This window comes from Pinus tabuliformis, chromosome 5_1 (genome assembly GCF_031772625.1).
Source record: "Pinus tabuliformis cultivar Carrire ecotype Pingquan chromosome 5_1, CPIR1, whole genome shotgun sequence".
NCBI lineage: Eukaryota > Viridiplantae > Streptophyta > Pinopsida > Pinales > Pinaceae > Pinus > Pinus tabuliformis.
Genome location: NC_142305.1, coordinates 581206393 through 581222461, shown reverse-complemented (window position 1 = coordinate 581222461; position 16069 = coordinate 581206393). Strand labels below are relative to the sequence as shown.

The following is a 16069-nucleotide window of genomic DNA, read 5'->3' as shown; positions in this document are numbered from 1 at the left end:
ATCCCTTCCTCCATGGAACCACTTCCAAATTTTGGCAGAGCATTCATGAGGGCCATTAATGGCTTAACCTCCTCCATTCAGCTATAAATTGACCAAGCATTCAAAGGTTGGTCTAGGTTGGAACTTCTTGAGCTAAGGAAATGCTGTTTGAATGAGATTAGTAAGAGTATTGTAATGATGTCGAATTGTTGCTTCATGAGGAGAGAAGGGTTTGAAACTGGAAGGAAGACATTGAATCGAGCATGAATATTCATGGATTGTAATCTTTCCTTTTATCAATAAAGAATTCTAAGCTTTTTCCATTCATGTGTTTATATGATGTATATCGTATTCTAGATTCTATGATATGTTTAGTTAACAGATTGTTATTGTATGCTTTGATGGGTTTCTATCTTGGCTTGTGTGCAGGTACTTTCCAAGTGAGTTAAGTACGGAAAGGAGCAACAAAATCGGTCAAAGGAGAGAGGGATCAAGCAAAAGTTTCAAGTTGGTTCCTTTCCTTCCTTCTCTTATCTGTTAATTATAGGAAAGGAAACGAATTACTTTGTCTGTTGTTTCTAGACTAGCTACTAGGTCTAGAGGGTTAGGCGTTTGAAGAAACACTAAATTTTCCCAAAACACAACTCCAAGTTGAGCACGAACCAAATTACACATCACCCTCATGTTGGGATGTAAAATATGCCTCTCTACTCAAAAATAAATTATTATTATTATTATTATGTGTCAACTTCATATTAAATATATACAAAATATTATTATTATTGTTATTATTATATGTGTAAACTCCATATTGAATATATAAGGAATTACATATCGTCTTCCTATTCATATTAGATTGAGAAACGTAACATTAAAATATTTTAATTATACTAAACTTTTACTTTCAATTATTAATATAATACAAAAGAGGTGTTCAACCATAACCTAAAAGATAAAAACATTTTATTTTATGAATACTAAGTTTTGAATAATCCCAAAATACCTTGGAATACAAGACTTTGTCATTTTATAACATTAAAAAAATTAAAAACTAAAAAATAATTATAATCTCAATATTTTTATATATATATATATATAATATATATAAATATTTTTTGATTATTTAAAAAAATATATTATACGTCTATTCAATATTAACTATGAAAGGAATTATTCAATTCAATATTAAATTGGAACCGAATCATCAAGTAAAAAAAAATGAAATAGTCAATATACCACTTCATGGTATTTTAGATAAAATTTATCATTTAGGTATTAATATTTGAATAAGTTTAATAATTAAAAATAAATAGCATAGTATATATATTTTTATAGAATTAATTAAATTTATAAAAAAATAATTTAATTAAAATAAATATATTTAAAAAAACTAATAAATAATATAAATAATTTGAATTAATTTTATAATAACAATTACAAATTTACCTTAAAAATAATAAATAAATATAAATATTTTTTTAACATAAATATAAGTATTTTGATATTAAGTTTTTGTCTAGTCGCAATAAGTACACAGGTATTATATTTGCAATTTTCAGAATTGACCAGAGAACAGAGAGATCACAAATCCATTATATAGTAAAACAACAAGAGACTAACAAAAAACCCAATTACATAAGATTTGTAAAAACTACAAAAAGAGAAAAAAAACACATATAGGGACAGTCATGAAATTTGGCCATTTTCATCATTGGCCTGTTGAGATCAATATCTGGCTTCCATGGGTCCTCCTGGTGTTGGCCTAGTCTTGTAGGTGCATCTCTGCTAAGTTTAAAATCCATTATTATACTTCAGAGTGCATCTACTTCATCTATCAAGTAAGTGATCTGATGCTAGAGCATCATTATCTTATCAATGTATTCCACCTAAGTGTGATACATTTAACAATATTTTACTTGTAGATCATAGTCAGCCCTATGGAGGGCTTCATGAGAAGACATGCAATGAGAGCAGGGGATTTCTACTGAGGAGGTCTTAGAATAAGAGTTTGAATTTGTGAGAGAATGTTGGACAAGGCTTCAACATAGACAAATACCATAAGGAGCAACCCATGTCTCCCCATGATGACTTTGGGCCAATCAGAAGAATTTGGAAACAAGGGAATTCAAATTCCATCTTCTTGGACCTTAAATTGTTGGAGACCCAAGCCCATATGAGATATAAATAACCATATGAATTTTCTGTCGGCTTTGCAGAGGAGACTAAGGTTGGCTGTAAGACAAATAAGGAAAATATTACACCACCTTTGAACCAAAGACATGCACAGAGCTCCATGAAAGGTAGACCACAAAGCTGCTAGGATGACGACAAACAAAACCTTAAACTTCTTTAATAAGTTCAACTTAGAACCCCGAGTGCTAAGAAAGGAGCCTACATCCATGGAGTTTCCATCTAAGTCAAATTGATTGTAGAGAACCAAATTGAAAATAAGAAACAAAGAGTTACCTTCCTGAATTAGAGCTCGAACTAGCCCGAGGTCGATAGAGTTAGGGAGCCCAGGCGTTGCCGAGGTGGCTTTAGAACTAGTGAGTCCTGACCTCCATAATTCCCAAAAATTGAAGTGTCGAACACATAAACTCAACAGACAAAGGAGCAATAGAAACCTAAAGTGGAGCTCTTTGTAGAGCTACCAGAAATTTGGATGTTTGACCACCACAATTAATTCCAGAGATTGAGCTAATACCAAATTCACAGGCCGCGGAGGAGGTGCAACAATTGAAGATGTGAACACATATGTGAATGGAGTTGGAGTAAGGCACAATTTAGATTTAACATTCCTTCCCCTATCAATCCACAGATTATCATCATTAGGTCATTAAATTTCCCAGTACTTCTTTCGAAGAGGGCCATCATTCTTTTGAGACGAAGGCATTTCCAAAGTTAGGGCAAATAATTGCAGTAAATCCAAACATGCGAGTTGAAGAGCAACTCCAATGCATGACGACGACTCTCATAATATGCCATCTCATGGGAGATACAACTGCCAACATAAAACCAAACCATTAATATAAAAGGTGATGCGAGGTAGGGTGGTGGGGATATAAGGAAGGGGAGAAGGATTTAGAATAATTATAAGGAAATTCATAGTCAAATAAGGGAGGGGCTTAGAGGATAACCAAAATATAGGGGTCATATGGCAATTAGAGGATTGGGCAGAATCCACTAGAGTCATTAATTTCTAACTTAGCCTCTTCCAAAGAGCATGCCTTATTAGCTTGCAGATCAACTTCCATGTTGTTGATTCTGAGAATATGATAAAACCTCTTGGAATGAAAGAATGCAATCAAACTTCTAATTCTTTAGAGCACCAAGGCTAAGGAGTTATCTTTCAGTGTTTCTCACTATGAGATACTAGATCGTAAGCAACGAATCTCCTCAGCCAATAATGTCTTCCACACTTTTATCTTTAGCAAATAGACCTCGTAGGAGCCCATATAGCTCTGCTTAGTTGTTGGATTTCCTTCCTAATCCCCATAAGAATTTAACCTCCATTATCCCATCGAGATTAAGTAAAATCCATCCCCTCCCACTATCTCTAATACAATTTTTTATAACTAATCATATAATAACAATTAAAAATTTTAACCAAGGATTAAAAAATGTTGAAGTGTAGCAGATGGTTATTTTTCTATTTTCTCTCTTTCCTACCGACAATCTACTTCACCTTTAAGGGTGTATGGATTATTTTATTTTATTAACATTTTACCAAAGGTGAACGCATGGGTTTATCGTTATTATAGTATTTCATATTAAACTGGAAAGACGGTTCTAAATATTAAATTAAGTATATAAAAAATAATAATATTTATTTTATTAACATTTGAGTGAGGACGAAAGGATGCTTTATCCTTATCCTTATTATTACATTTCATATTATCCTTGGAGAATGGATTTATAAAAATAAGTATATTACATTAAGTATATAAAATTAAAAATAATAAATTTTATTTTTATTATAGGAGATTTGAGGCTTAGGTTTAGCGTGTAGGACAAGCAAAGAATAAAGACAAATACCAACTATGGGTTGGACTTTGATGTGCAGAAGGCATTTTCAATGTCTTTAGTTCGCAACAAATAAAAATATAAAGAAATGAGATGTTACCAAGAAGAATGAGATACTAGAATGATTCCTAAGGAGTTTAATATTGAGAATACTATGAAAATTTGTCATATATAATATTTAGATGATTCCTAAGGAGTTTAATATTGAGAATACTATGAAAATTTGTCATATATAATATTTGGCATTCCTGTTCTACGGCTCCCTTCTTCAACTATGCCAAGTGTGCAAGAATGGAATCCCCTGGTGCAATGTGCCTCCGGAAAGTCCCACCAATCTGTAACTGCTACTGAACTCCAAGGGTGCTCTGCTGTGCTCGGCAAATATTATATTACAAGTGTAATTTGTTTGAAAAGATAAATTAATTTTTTAATTAAATTATATTTATTAATTAGATTATTAATATAATTTAACAATATATTAATTTAATTAAATTTATATAAAAGTTAATTTTAATAAAAAATTAAAAAAATAATATGTTAAAGAAAAGTTAGGAAATTTTATTAAATAAGTATAAAATATAAACAAATATGATTCTTAATATATATTCATTAAATAAGTATGGAGTTGTCTATAATGCGACTTTTTGGAGATTCCGGTGACGGAATCCGGCGGAAGAAATTGAGGTTGAATCTTGATTTGTTGCAGTTAAAATGGTTTTTTAACTGCATATTTGGATTCAGCACCCTGAAAAACCCCTGGGATGCTTTCATTGTGCAGAAACTACCTATCAAACTTGCGATTCCAATAAATTCCTGCCACCCGCCGGAAAGACTTTCAAAAAGTCGCGTTATAGACAACTGCAATAAGTATAACTTATAAATAAATTTTTTTATTAATATATATTTATATAAGTGGTGATAAGTGTTGTGGGGGTGATTTTTAGTTTGAAGGGGAATTGAATTAACATATTTTTTGAAGTTTAGGTACATTTGCAATAATCAAGTTCCAATGTATTGATTGAGTAAAGAAGTCTATAATCCATAAATTAGTTATTATGAGCGACTCCAATAATATTATTAAGCATCTAAATTTGGGCTTTTTTTCAATATGTCAAAAAGTCCAATCCATTTTCAAGAGAATTCTAGTAAGCTTATCTTCCATTCATGAATCACTCAATCGACATCCTTGAGGCTCTCAACATGTTGGCAAGCTCATTAGCAAATAAAGTGGTCACACCTCCCCGAACTATGTGGGTGAATGGTTCCAACCAATTCCACCTAGTTCTATAATACTTACACTATGAGATGTGGATTTGGTGGCGTGTGCAAATGGGAGTTTGGGAGGTTATATTGGGGAGGTCTTTGATATGCGACCTGAAGATTAGGTTTAAATACGTCATCATAAATGCTATATGGGATAACTCATTCACTTGCGTGAAACCTAGAGGGATGTACATTGACTCGAATGGTGCACAATGAGATTATTGTAGGTATAGAGCCAAATCTCTCTCAATGTGGGGGCTTCCAAACTTGTGGCATACCTCTATTTCATTTTATGCACTTAGGAGCTTGGGGATCGAGCACAAGACATGTGGTTAAGACTTAAATTCTTCATCATGAGTGCAGTAGGAATGATTCTCTTCATTTGTGTGACAACTGTGTGAAAATACCTTGGCTCAAATGACACGCCATGGGAATTAATTTTCACTCAGAATTTGGATCTCCCCCACATGTGGGTATCCATTTTTATAGCCTATGATTTCTTCAAAAACGACATCTGGTAGATTGAAGAGCGATTCATAATTATGCTGTAAGGCGTTTCCCTCTGGGAAGACCTCCCCTACTATGCCACTCTATAGCGTTTTACACCTTTGATTTCAGTATTAGACAATGGAATGAATATTCATTGTTTGATCATGGTTACACGTGATGGCTAGCAATAAGTTCAATGGTTTCTTAAACTGTTGACGCTTTCCTGAATGATGGTCGCCCCTCTTGATCATGCTTACACGTGCTGACTGGACATAAGTTTAGTGGTTTCTTAAATGGTTGACAGTTTGTTGAACGGTGGTCACCCTTCTCTAATTACCACATTAACACAGACAATATATTAAGCAAAGTCTTTCGATAGAAATCACATAAGAGAAATTTTTGGTCGACGCTTTTCGAACCAACAAGTGTGGTTCATCATCAGGACCAGATAAAGAGACAGACCATGGAAAAGGCTTAAATAAAGAGCAATGCAGAGACATAATTTCAAGTAACGGCTATATTTGAACAATACTATTTAAATTATGATATTAATTTATTAATATATTAAAAACAAATATTATTAAGTATCGGCTATATTAAACGGCTCGTTTTTGAAAAATAATATTTAAATAATGCTATTAGTTTATTAATTTATTAAAAACAAATATTAATAAGTAACGACTATATTAAACGACTAGCTTTTGAAAAATAATATTTAAATTAATTTATTAAAATCATATATTACTAGTTTAAGAAAAAAATATTTAAATTATGATATTAGTCTATTAATTTATTAAAAACAAATATTAATCTCTTAAGTATTTTATCATCCTATTTGTTCTTAACTCCTTTTAATATTTTTGTTATTTGTTTAATGGGCCTTATCCCCATATTTTATTGTTGACTTTGTTTTATTTATTGATTACCCCTCTCTCTCTCACACACACACACTCTCTCTCTATATATATTATTTACTTTTTCCATTAATTATTTTTAATTTAGTTTATTTATTTCTATTAATTATTTTTATTTATTAAATGATATTGTCTCGATTAGGGTCTTGACTCATTTTTATAATTTTTGACTTCCGTCCTTGTTTAGAGTTTGACTTTGATTTTTTTATTCTTGTTAGTTTATTTATTTATTTGATTTTAATAAATTAATTTAAATATTATTTTTCAAAAGCTAGTCGTTTAATATAGTCATTACTTATTAATATTTGTTTTTAATAAATTAATAAATTAATATCATTATTTAAATATTATCTTGAAAAAACTAATTGTTTAATATAGTCGTTACTTATTAATATTTGTTTTTAATAAATTAATAAACTAATAAACTAATATCATTATTTAAATATTATTTTGAAAAAACTAATCGTTAATATAGTCGTTACTTAATAATATTTGTTTTAAACATATTAATAAATTAATATCATAATTTAAATATTATTGTTCAAATATAGCAGTTACTTGAAATTATGTCTCTACATTGCTCTCTATTTAAGCCTTTGCCATGGTCTGCCTCTTTATCTGGTCCTAATGATGAACCATACTGCTTGGTTCAAAACGAGTCGGCCAAAAATTTCTCTTATGTGATTCCTACCAAAAGACTTTGCTTAATTCATTATGGATCACAGAAGCCTTAATACAAAAACAGACAATGTATCTTAAGGCCAACAAAAGATGAAGCAAGGGATTTCCGAACTGCATGAAGAGATTTCGCTGATCGGTCGAATCTCTTTGTAATAAATTTTTTTATCACTGTTGAAATTATCAATAACATTCTGGCATTCAAAATTTTCAGAGTTACCTAAGATTTGATTTCATGTCAGTTCTTCATGAACGTCCACTGAATTAGTATTAGTATTCATCTAAATACATTTAATGGGCCTCGGAAGGGAAATTTCTTTGTCTGAACAAGATTTTCTTATCTTGTTAGCTGCACTAAAATCTGTAGCAAAGTCACAACTCAAATCAGGAGTACTCGGAAGATTTTGTGCCTTAGAACTGCCATATTCATGTTGTGAAGATTTTGTGAGACATGATAACAAACCATTCTCTGTTTTATTATCTTTGTCATTGCATATGTCATTATTCTCCATCTCCTCATTTACAATGGAATTTTCTGACTCATTCTTGAGATTCAGATCTTCAGATTGATCTACAGACAATGGCTGGCCAGATTCCCCTAAGGGATTCTTACACCCTTGTTCGACCTCGTGAGAGTCGTTGTCGCCATGATCCATTGGTAAAACTAGAGGAAAATCGTTAAAACCATCATGTTTAGACAAGCATGCTCCCATTGTAGATCAGGCACTAACGACAGACTCTCTGCTATATTGAGCATCGTTGCCGAGAATGTGATGCCTGAGTAAAATCTTGCTTAAAACTTGAAAATTTTATTGAGTACATCCACGCTTGTGAAGAAGGACAAAATCATAAAAAGAGTCACAGTACAACTCAGACAAAGTCCACACCTTGTCTGGCAACATGGACGAAAATATTGTGACGCTTAACTGTGAGATTGATGCACTAAAGCATCTTTTCTTTAAGGTCTTTCATTCGATTTAGGTGGCTTTAATGTAAACCATAGAAATCTGCAATATTATGATCTTTAATTTATGATTTGAAAGGTTTGTGAGTAGGTTTTCCTGAACAATGTAAATATGCAATTTCATTATCAAAGGTCAGCAATTTAAACAAAATCATTTACAAGTGAGATAATGACATGATTTAAATTTACAAGAGAGATAATTTTAATATGTTTTAATCGGGGATTGATGTGTTTTTTTTTTTTTTTTGCATATTCATCTTTGAAATTAAATTTTTAGTAAGTAGGTTTTCCTGAACAGTGTAAATCTGCAATTTCATTATCAAAGGTCAACAATTTAAATGAAATCATTTACAAGTGAGATAATGACATGATTTAAATTTACAAGTAAGATAATTTTAATATGTTTTAATCGGTGATTGTGTTTGCTTTTTTGTTTTGTTTTTTTCTTTTTGCATATTCATCTTTGAAATTAAAATTTCAATATTTTTATTTTTAATAAAATTTGTTTAAATTTTAATTTTTTGGGGTTAATTTTTTATTATCTTTTTTTTCACTTTCTCAATTCTATCACATTATAATTCAATTGTAACAAGTTTGACCACTATGCTAGGGAGTGTCCTAATAAAAAGGATACATCTCGGGATGACGATAACAACAACAACCGCAACAATTTCAAGGGCAAAAACAATCAAAGGAATGTCAGATTCAACAACAAAGGAAAGAGGAATCCTCCCATTACTCAATATGGAAGTGGTTAGCCTCCCAAAAGATCAAGAATCTCCACAAATAATGAATTTAATGTTCTAAATAACAAGAAAAAATAATGTTATCTTATATGTGCCCTCTCTACTGCCTCCCCTTCGGACACCTTTGGAAATAGGTTGATTGATAGTGGTGCCTCAAGGCACTTCACTAGGTATAAGGAGGCTCTTTCAAACCTGATAGAAAAGGATACAAATTTGGAAATCATTACAATGGGGTAAGTGTTTTTGTTGTATGATTGTATTACATTTAACATTAACATTTATTTTTCACTCAAATTGGGCTATAGTTAAATCACATAACATATCACATCTTTTTTCATCTATGTTCTTCGTCCATATGCACTACTGACTTATGGTGTTTGCTTTACAACATCTGGTGTTAATGAATCAGTTTTACCATGTGAACCCATAAAAATGTACACTGGCACTCACGTCATGAATATGCAATGTGGTATATTCTTTGTGTATACATCATAATTTGGTGCATTTTAGGGTTCAAAAGTCATTTAGAGTGAATATCAAGTTCAACAGACTTAATCTAAACTCATAATATATAAAAGGGTCTCTCTAGAGATTCACATTCGTTATTAATTGAGAATACACTCCAAATGTACAAAATATCAAGAGAAGCTCAAATATCGATCACCTTTGCCAATCAACTTGAACAGAGATTTCCTTTTTTGAAAAAAAAGACAAAATGTCAACATTTAAAGAAATTGCTCCAAAGAAATATGAACAAAGATAAATCTCCAAATTATGAGAGAATTGGCATCCTACTAGATATCGATCAATTTTTTTGTGCCCCTGGTTGATTGAACTTGAGGCAACTATCTTTGAGTCCTTGGTCATACAAAATTGTGTTTCCCATTAGGAGTTATTGGAAGAGAATGTATCCATATTATAGGAGTTCCCTTCTCCTGAACAACTGGACTCAACCTTGTAGAATGACCACAAAGTTTTTCTTTTTCCGACTCAGTAGAAATCATGCAACTTGGAATCAATGGAATACCTTGAGAATCATGTTCAACATGCTCAATTTTAACATATTTAAATGAAATGTGTCTTTTAGGATCTTGCTTCTATAATGTTATTTTGCATATCCTCCTTCCTTAATAGTAATTTATGCTTAAATATAGCTACATTGTGAGTTATACCAAACAGAGTATCTAAATGCCCTTACACTTTAAAAATCATCCTCAATTCTTGTACCACCCACCTCGACATCCACTCTAGACATCCTAGGTTATTCCTAATTAATCAAGAGTATAGAATTTTTAACATGGTGTTCTATGTGCATTGAAATACCTGTGATGTCCAACACTATGTATGTGGGTTCATTTCAACCTTGGATATATTCTATGAATTGATGTGATATTTTTCTTGTGGATATAACTTACTTTTGGTTGTCACCTAGTTATCATGATTCAAAACTCAGTCATTATCTCAAATCATTGCAACATTGGATATATTTTGCGATCTAATGTGATGTTTTGTTTGTCACAATGATTTGAAACTCAATTATTATATCTCAATATTGACTTTCTCATTATCTGTTTTGTGTATGAACCCTTCAAAAAAGCCACAATAACATTTGATTTTACACTGATCCATTTTGAATTTTCTAGTGTCTCTGAACACCATGCAACTAATAGGATCCATCTCAACTGAGAATGTCAATACATCACTATGCAAATGACAAAGACAATTTATCTTAGCTTGTGACAACCCTAACCCTTTTCTCTCATTGTGGATCAAGTTATAGACTAGAATATTCTCTCTCTTCAAAAGGCTCTGCAATATCTATTGGATATAGGGAAAGGTTATAATAAAATTTGCACATAAAACTCCTCGGCGTTGTCTCAAATTACTCTGTGTGCACTGTAAATAATAAATTCTAAGACATTTTTCATATAGCTTCTCACTTGCTTAGAGGAAAAATAGAACAAGCTATGTAAACTTTAAAACATTTATATCTTCGGGTTCTATTGTCTTTTTCCTTGTTTATTGTCAATCCTCATCTTTTAAAGTTGTAAAACATCTTTCATATAACTACTTGTTTAGAGGCAAAACTCAACATTCTATATAAACCATTTAATTGTTCATCCTTCACATCACATGCACTTCATCATCAACTTCTCCTTTCCTAGAAAGGAAGCATAGACTTTTCTTGATTTATATATTTCTATCTCCTTGTTTCCATTGGTAGGTGATGAACTGAGTATTTACAGGAAACACAAAGTAAGTTGAGATAGCCTTGAGCCAGCATACATTTTTATGGGTTCACATGGGACAATTGATTCATTGACTGTAAACTGTTAGATTGCATATTTTTTTAGCTTCAAAATGTTTTGAGAAGGGTTTCAATATTATGCATGCTTTGAGCTAATATCTGTTCGATTTTATGATGTATAAATATATGGGTTTGACTTCAAAGCTAATGACTTGTACTTAAGAAAGCACAACCAATTTTTTCTTGGAAGGGCATCGATGGATGTCATAAAATAATTTGAACTTGCCAATGACTAAATTCTCATGGGACCACAAAGGTCACTATATGAAATTTCCACATGCATGTTTTTTCTTCATGCAACATTTTTTGTCAAATTTATCCCTATGTTTATTGTCTAAAATGTGAAATTCACACTAACTATTTCATGTTTTTACCAGTCAGATAGAATAATAGGTTATATAAATTTTGGGGCCATTATTTTAAAACCAAGGTGAGGTGTGGTCTTTTGATGTAATAAATAAATATTTTCATTGGGGTTCTTATGGACCACACTTGCTTGATTTTCAAGATAAAATGGTTTAAATGTTGTTGAATGATCTATACATTATTTTTAACTACAAGACATGGGTTAAATTTTCTTAAGCATGATTTGTTGGATTAAAACAAGAAAATGTTAGACACTAAGGAGATTAGTGGTAAAAATCAATGTGAGCTTTTGAATATTTTCAAGGATCATAAGTGAAATAATATAGAGGTTACTTAATAGCTAGAAGAGAAACATGGGTTTGAAGAGAAACACGAGCAATTTTCTCAAGAAGAGGTGTAGCTAATGTTATTCTTGGGTTCAATTTCCAAATTGCATATATGTGAAGTTTTATTCAAGGGTAGATCTTAATTCACATAGAAATTCAAAATTTATCTACAAAATTGTTAAAGTCGTTTGTAGAAACATGTTTCAAACTATAAAAAACTTTGCTTTGTATTGATTAAGGTTTTCTATAGTAGGAGGAAATGATCAACAAGAAATATGGAGGAATTGTATGGAAACAACCTTTGATTTTGAAGGTAGCAAATCAAGATCTATTTCTTTATTTACAAGGCATTCATATTGGCATAATCAGAAAAGGTCTTTAACTTCAACATAGTCCTCATGATCTGTAAGGCTCAAGGAAGTAGTATTGCAGTAAGATTTCATTGTAGCATGGTCGATGGATACCATAAAATAACTTGGACTTGCCAATGACTAAATTTTCATGGGACCATAAAGGTTATTATGTGCAATTTCCACATGCATGTTTTTTCTTCATCCAACTTTTTTTGTCAAATTTGTCCCTATGTTTCTTGTCTAAAACGAAAAATTCACAATAACTCTTTCATGTTTTTACTAGTCAGATAGATGAGTAGGTTATATAAATTTTGCAGCCATTATTTTAAAACCACGACTACATGTGGTCTTTCGATGTAAAAAAGCAGTATTTTGATTGTGGTGCTTATGGACCACACTTGCTTGATTTTCAAGATAAAATGGTTTAAATGTTGTTGAATGATCTCTACATTATTTTGAAATTCATCACATGGGTTAGATTTACTTAAGCATAATTTGTTGGATTAAAACAATAACATGGCAAACACCAAGGAGATTAGTGGTAAAGAGCAATGTGATATTTTGAATAGTTTCAAGGATCATGAAGGAAATAATATAGAGGTGAGTTGACATTCAAAAGAGAAACACAAACAATTTTCCCAAGAAGAGGCGTAGTTGATGCTGTTCTTGGGTTCAATTTCTAGATTGAAGATATATACATTTTTATTCAAGGGTAGATCTTAATTAAGATAGAAATTTAAAATTTATTTACAAAATTGTTATAGTCCTTTGTAGACACATGTTTCAAACTACAAAAAAAATTATCTCTACTAATTAAGGTTGTCTATAGCAAGATGAAGTGATCAAGAAGAAATATGGAGGAATTGTACAAAAACGACCTCTGATTTAGAAGGTAGAAAATCATGATCTATTTCTTTATTTATGAGGCATTCATGTTGGCATAATCAGACAAGGCCTTTAACTTCAATATAGGCCTCATGATTTGTAAGGCTCAAAGAAGAAGTATTGTAGTAAGATTTCATTGTGGCATGGTCCTTGCCTTTTCATGATATTTTTTTGTCATTCAACAGTTTTCAAGGAAGCATTAATTAGTGTTATATCATATTGCCACCTGTGAAGTTGTGAGTCATTGATTTTGATGTTAGACGATAGAAATAGCTTCTGCCATAGATTGATTAAAAACAAGTATTAATTAGTTACAATTCGGGAACAAATTGGCTCACCCATCCTTTCAAAATCTTGCGAGCTATCTTGGTTAGTGCTGAGGGTTATTCTGATTTTCTATGAAAATGGCAACGAAACAAACCTGGATGATTAGTGGGAGAGCACATGCACACCTTCCATGAAGAAGAACAACAAATGGTCCTTCCAGGGGCGCCTGGGGTTTGAACCTGCAAATTTTTACTTGGAAAAATAGATCAGGCCAAAGAAGCTTAATTAGGAAATTCAGGTGAAGGAAAAGAGGAAAATGAAGTGGCTCGAGTGGGTGGCAAGAGGGATTTATGAGTAGGAACCAGATAGGGTTTCGAATTTCTTTGGGAGTCCATCATTATTATGCTTCTCGTAGGACAGAGCAAAGCAGAGAATACCAACGGCAAATTGGTTTGGTAAGTAGCATGGAAAGTGTTAAATTTACAATATATTCCACGATGTTTCCAGTTTTTTCCACTATAGGGGTTTTCTGATTCGTGGATGACAGTCAGTTTAACCCTCCCCCTTGGCTCGATGTAGGACCACAAAAACCCTCTTGTATAGCATGTGTAGCATAGTGCCTTGGATCATGTTGAGCAATAGATGGAGAGTGCATAGGTAGTGATTGCATGTATTGTTGATACATATCAGATGCGGCTACACGTTGATTTAATGATGAAGCAAGTGGCTCTGCGACAATCCCTTGTGTAGGATATTCTACATCCATAATAGAGATTGCATGCCCATCCTCTGCTCTCTTCAAAAATTTCTTAATTGCATGAGCAATATTTAATTTAGGCTTTCGTGTTTCACTTGATTTCATAGCACTTGCTTCTGAGGCCAGTTTCTTCCTGGTGAGATAAGAATGTACATCATGAGAAAATCCAGGTTCATAGGAGAACAATAACCCACGCAAAGGCTTCCCTTCAATATGTGATTCAATAGTTTATCCATTTTGAAACACATAAGTTATTTTTGCTTCAAATATCTTTTCTTCAACCGGATTGAAAGTGCACACAAAAGGTTTTTCTTGACCAGCAGGAATGTTAGTTGGTGGGGTTGTGGACAAGATGTTTCCAGGATTCACATCAAGCTTAGGTGTATCTCTCTCCTTCTCAAGGTCATTTGCAAAGACATGGTGCTCTTGACGCTTTCTTTTCAACTCCTTCCTTAAAGAAAATTTCTTTGGGTTTTGCTCATCTTATCCATTTTTCATTTTCATTTCTGTATCCAAATAATACATGTCATCTAGGGCCTCCCAAGTTTTCATTTCACCCTCCTATGAATATGAGAATGCCTCTCTTGAAATCCAAACAATCTCCAACAATAAAGAATCTAGCAGATGGTCCTTGACTTGTGGTTTCTACCTTGGTCCACACTCCCGTTTCTATGTTTAGCATGTGAAGATTTTCAAATAAATTATGATCATCAGTAAATACACCAAACACAAACAAATGATTTCCAAGGGATATTGTTGCAAGGCTTTCCCGAGGTGCTAATATATGTCTAGTTGTGTTGATCTCTTTCCACACAAGTGTATCTACATCAAGGACATAGACATTAGACAAATAAGATTCTAATGCATCCTCCCCACCCAAGACTATAATTTTGTTCTTCCATGACAAGAAAGTGTGGCTATCTCTTCGAGACGGTGGTGTACCATTGGTTGCAGCCCTTGTCCAAATTAAGTTAACTGTGTCTAGTATGTAAAGGTCATTGTAATATATCTCTTCAGATTCATCTTGAGCTTTTCCACAACCTCCAAATATAAATATATAGTGATCAATGAGTGCAACATTGTGCCCCTCACGAGCTGGTGGTCCTTCACCACTTACGTTAGGTTGCACCCATGTATTTGTAGTAGTGTCTAGCATATGAAAATCTCATAGAGGGTTCTTCCCATCTGTGCCACCAAATACAAACAAATTTGTTCCCACAGTGGTACAACTGTGGTTGTCCTTGGGAGGGGCGGGGTTCCTTTCACCATAGGCTTACTCCATGTCTACTTTCCCGAATCAAAGACATGAATATTGTTTGTCTGGAAATTGTCCTTGCCATAACCACTAAAAACATAGAGAAAGTGGCCATTCTTGACCGAGTTTCAAGTGTGGCCTCATCTCTTGCCTAGACCCATTATACCACCTTTCCTTCCAGGGGATTTTTTTACCCTATGGAGTCCCTTTTTTCTTCATCTTCATCTTCAAATTCAGTCTTTCCCACTTCATCTTCAAGCCAAGAAAAATCACAACAAACTGCTATATGTAAGGCAAAAAAATAACCCAAAGCCTTCTCTAGCTCCATTTCCTCTTCAAACCTGGATCAAACCTAAATCTGTACACACATGGTTTCTAAGCAAGTACATCTATTGGCTATTGGTTAAAAGTCTGAATGAATGAATTGAGGGAAGGGAGATAGGGTCCTTGTTTCTTCGGGTTTTGATTTGAAAGGTATTAGGATGGACAATTTAAG

At 32.6% G+C, this 16069-nt stretch overlaps 1 pseudogene; it reads right to left on the bottom strand.

Annotated features, from left to right (window-relative positions):
* Positions 1 to 14801: 14801 nt before the first annotated feature.
* Positions 14802 to 15734, bottom strand: LOC149166172 (protein GLUTELIN PRECURSOR ACCUMULATION 3-like; annotated as a pseudogene).
* Between the last annotated feature and the right edge of the window lie 335 nt (positions 15735 to 16069).